The sequence below is a fragment of the Mandrillus leucophaeus genome, unplaced genomic scaffold (assembly GCF_000951045.1).
Source record: "Mandrillus leucophaeus isolate KB7577 unplaced genomic scaffold, Mleu.le_1.0 Scaffold168, whole genome shotgun sequence".
In the NCBI taxonomy this organism is placed as follows: Eukaryota; Metazoa; Chordata; class Mammalia; order Primates; family Cercopithecidae; genus Mandrillus; species Mandrillus leucophaeus.
Genome location: NW_012101676.1, coordinates 1,535,764 through 1,540,514, shown reverse-complemented (window position 1 = coordinate 1,540,514; position 4,751 = coordinate 1,535,764). Strand labels below are relative to the sequence as shown.

Genomic DNA, 4,751 nt, shown 5'->3' with positions numbered 1-4,751 from the left:
TGGTTTCAGTCCAAAAATACACTATCCTCACAAGTCAATCCTATCTTGATTCTTAAATGTGGAGAGACTTACTCAGAATGATCAGGAAAGTCTATTTGAAGCTCAGGTGTTACTTCCTGAGTTCCGCTTTGTGCTGCACTGTGCGCGTCGTACTGGGTAGCTTTGGAGTGAAGCACCCTCCCAAACGAAGCAGACTGTTGGTGAGCACACACTAGTGCGGCGAGGCTTACAGGGCACTCGGCATGTGAACCAGGGGCCTGAGGAAGCACACACCGTGAAAGGCTGGATTGGATGCCCAGAATAAAAACAGTGGAGAAGCTCAAGGAGGATGATTAGCAAAACAAGGAAAAGCAGGAAACATACAACAGACTGAAAAACCTGGGTCGCGAACTGACAAAGGCTAAAGAAGTTCAAAGTGTTCAATATTTTATGCAGTTAACGTGTCAAAGCTTTAAGTCTGAAGTTTTAGACTTGTCCCAAATCCTTGCTAAGTCAAGACCACTATGGAATTCACACTGCTTTCTATAGACTTCCACCGACTTGCAGCTAATGGTCCTTACATAGCAAAGCTGGGATTTCTAGACGTCTCCTTCTAGGTTCAGAAAAGCCTCATTAGGTAAGTGGCAAGACTGTGAAGACAGTGAAGTGGTTCACAATTCAGTCAAATGGGAACAAGATCAAGGACGCATCCGTCCTCCTGGCTCCACTTTAGTTTTGAAGGTGACGCCTCCACGCATCCCCACAGCACGCTCGCCTTCCTGTGCCAACTCCCGCTATTTGCTTGCCTGAGCCAGTTCATGCTTCAGTAAAAACGATTTTTCTCCCAACAATGCCAGTTTGCTTATTCCCAACTTTGAGAGTTAACCCAAAATTGTGGGCTATGAGGGATGGTTTTTAAAAACCCTCTAATGGTTCCCAGTCAGAGCACTGAAAGGAGGGATTTGCTGGCTATTTTGAATTTGAGCATTGCTGCCATACTACCTTCCAGCGTGAGCCCCAGCGTGAGCCGGCAAGACCACCACACCAAGGAGTTGGTAACATCTTGATTTAATTTATAAATAAAAAGCCAAAACCCTCGATAAAAAGGAAAACTGCAGTTTACAATTATTCCAGAGATCATTTTTAACCACAGAAAATGTGCCCCTGTAGCATGTTTTTAAATGGAAAGTGCTATGATTGCCCAGACATCCATGAACTGCTTGTATGGAGTAAGAAATTCGTAAGTGAGGTAAGATTTGTTTTCTGTCTTGTTTCTTCCAGGTCACGAACAGGATATTTCCCACAAAATGTTTTGACCTGGAAAAGAGACAGAGTCTTCACTAGTAAACAGGATCTAATCTCCATAGTGTATTTTTCTAAAGACACAAGAGCTTTCAGTCCTAAAGTAATTTGCTAGACTAGAATCACTGACCGGCAGACCTAAATAAATTCAAGGTTCAATATTAAGATTGTTGAAGGAGGAAACTGTCACGGAAATGGCAATTTCTTAACTCTTTATAATAAAAGTAGATTCACTGTCACAAGAATTAAATATTTGGCATTTTAATAATTTTACTTTCTTTACATGTTTCTGGAGTGAACCGGTTTCTTTTCACTCACTTTGTTAGAAAGTAAAATCTATAAAAGGAGTTCTTTAACTGAAGTAACAGTATTCACATTTTTTAACCAAAATTTAAAAATCCTGAAGTTCCAATGACAAATCTACTTGATAAGCTTAAAATCTCTCTCCCCTTCTCTCTCAAGGCCACAGAATGCCACAGGCTTGATCTATGCCACAGACAGCTTATGTACACATTTTTCCTTTCCCATGTATTTCCTTACCCATATATGAGATTGGTTCTTTGGATTTTCAGAGACCTACATATACAGCAACTTGAAAGTTTAATTTCAATAAAATCTCCATAGACGATATAAAATTATTCTCTAGTTTCCATCCTCAAAATTTCTGTTGCATAGGCTGAGGGTGTGATTGAGAATGGACATTCTGAGGCTCCCAGATGACGATGCTGCTGGTCTAGGGCCCAGGCTTGAGAACCAAAGCCTGAGATTAACTTTCTAGAGCTGGGTATAGTATGCAAAACAGCTGTCACATTTTTGTGCTGCATGAGGTGTCAGATACTTTGAAAAGGTAAAATTTCTCAAAACTATGGAAAACATCATCTCAAACCAAGTGCGCGCAAATCCTAGAAAAGAAACGTCTTCATTAGTACACATGACCTAATCTTCACAGTTAAAACGGACTTTTCGACTTGCAGGACTCTGTGTCCTGTGTGGGAGATCCTTCATTTCCAAGAAGCTCTCGGGCAACAGTCACTCCTGTCCCCAGAACCACTTGTAGCAGCAGCAAGAAGAAGACAGAATAATGTTTAGTATCACCAGACAAAAGCTAGAAAAGAAATACACTTAATACTTTCTGGATCTATTAGAATGACAATGTACCCATGGGAATTTTGTTATAAAGACTGCATTAATGTTTCAATAATATTTTATGTATGACGTAACAAAAGAACAGAAAAATTGTGACCCTTCTCCGAAAAAGTAGAAAGCAGAGGAGGAGGAATGCATCTGATTTTCTGATGCCATTTTTAAGATTACACACTTTCCAAAGGAACACAAGTTTAAAATTCTAAATTTGGAGGTCATTAAAAATCAATAGGAAATTTTTTTACAAAGACCTTTTTTTTCTCTCTCCTCACTCCAAGACATCTGTGATATGTCATTTCCCCTCTTAGTCCAGTTTTACCTGAAGACAAATCAATATACGCATTACACCAGTAAGGAAAGAGGAGGGCAAGGCAAAGCTTCAAGTCCCCTCTCGACTTGCTGAGAAACCAGCTGTGATGCCAGGGTTTCCTACCAAGACAGGCCACCCTGTAGAGGATTCAGCTTCAGCTATTAACTGTTCATAAATATTCTACTGACTCAAAACACTGGGACCATTACTTACGTTCATTACAGTCCACAGAATCAGGAAGAACTGACTAGAAAAAAACAGGAAGAAATGAATACTCGAGGCTCTGTTAGGAAACAATGAACAGATACGGACTGACCTGAAAGGAGGTAGGATTCCAGTACTTCTGGTCTTAACTCCTGAATTACACTGCTAGCTGCACTTCATGTAACTTCAGCCACGTTTTCTTTTATCACCCTAGAAATACAATGAAATCAGATTTAGCCTTTTTAAAAACTGATTTCAATAAACAATGAGAAAAATCAGAGTTAACTCATTTCATAAAGTTTGTAACAGTAATTGAGATTTCGATGCCATTTAGTGCTGCGTGCTCTGATTATTTCCATTCAGTAAGGATTTTTTAAAATTCAAAGTACTTTCCATTTCCTCAAAGAACATCAACTGACTTAAAATTCAGCTTCATTTTATCTTCTACAATAAACAGTATTAAGTCCCAAATACCAAATAATTTTTTTTAACCAAATAATTTTCAGATCTGCTAATAATTTATTAAGAATTTACTTTGCTAAGTCCTTCCTTATTTCCACAAGCCCTCTTGTACAGATTGTTGATACTTCAGCACAACACAGCTTGAAACCTTGTAATACAAAATCCCATAGAGGACCCTCACTCTAGGGTATTCTAGGGAATACAAATGTGTGTGTCGTGCTCAATCAGAAAAAGACTCTTACCCTAGTAAGACCTTGATCAACGTTCTTCAAAGAGCGTGTACCCAAAATATTTCAATGGAGGACAGGTTTATGTGTACTGTTATCCTTATATATGTTTTATAATATGTCTGAACTATTCATACAGTCACACACAATTGCATTTTGGGACACACAAACATACAGCTGTGTGCTCAATTTTCAACTGTTGGGGGGTCCATGATCCAAAAATATTGTAAATCATTACCCTACATCAGTGTTGTTAAAACCCACTTGGGTCTCAATTTGCCTGAGAATTGGATGAAGCCCGAAACTGTCCCTGCAAAAAGTGTATGTGAAACGCGTATGCAGAAACTGTCAAGACTGTGCCTGCAGGTAAAGGGGACCCACAGACACCCCAGTGCACTCCAGGAACCCAAGAGGACCCATGGGGTCCCTGTAATCAAATCTTTGGAGTTCTTGTTTTTGTTTTGAGAGAGGGTCTTGCTTTGTCACCCAGGCTAGAGTACCAGTGGCATGAACATGGCTCACTGCAGCCTCATCTTCCCAGGCTCAAGCAATCCTCCTGCCTCAGCCTCCCAGGTAGCTGAGACTACAGGTGCACAACACCACACCCAGCTAGTAGTTGTATTTTTTTGTAGAGATGTGATTCTGCCATGTTGTCCAGGCTCATATGGAACTCCTAAGCGCAGGCAATCCTCCAGCCTTGGCTTCCCAAAGTGCTAGGAATACAGGTGTGAGCCAACATGCCTGGCCTGTAAGAATTTTTTAAAACAAGGTATGGCATAAATGAACAAAAAATTATTTTTTATATATTTCCACCAGCACTTGGCATTCTATCTACTCTTGTATGCAAGCTCTGAATTTATAGACTCTGTATTCTTATACTCAACCGTGGATTGAAAATGCAGTTAGAAGCCAGGCACGGTGGCTCACGCCTGTAATCCCAGCACTTTGGGAGGCTGAGGTGGGCAGATCACTTGAGTCCAGGAATTTGAGAACAGCCTGGACAACATGGCAAAGTCCCGTCTCTACAAAAAATACAAAAATTGGCCACACGTGGTGGTACATGCCTGTTGTCCCACATAATTGGCAGCTGAAGCAGGAGGATCGTTTGAGCCCACGATGTGGAG

General features: G+C 40.5%; 1 long non-coding RNA gene across 1 annotated transcript; it reads right to left on the bottom strand.

The window, feature by feature from the left end:
* Nucleotides 1-401: 401 nt before the first annotated feature.
* Nucleotides 402-4,427, bottom strand: LOC105537055. Its single transcript, XR_001005663.1, has 2 exons — nt 3,051-4,427; nt 402-1,296 (listed from the first exon to the last, which is right to left on the bottom strand). It is a non-coding gene; the product is annotated as an uncharacterized LOC105537055 (long non-coding RNA).
* Nucleotides 4,428-4,751: the final 324 nt, after the last annotated feature.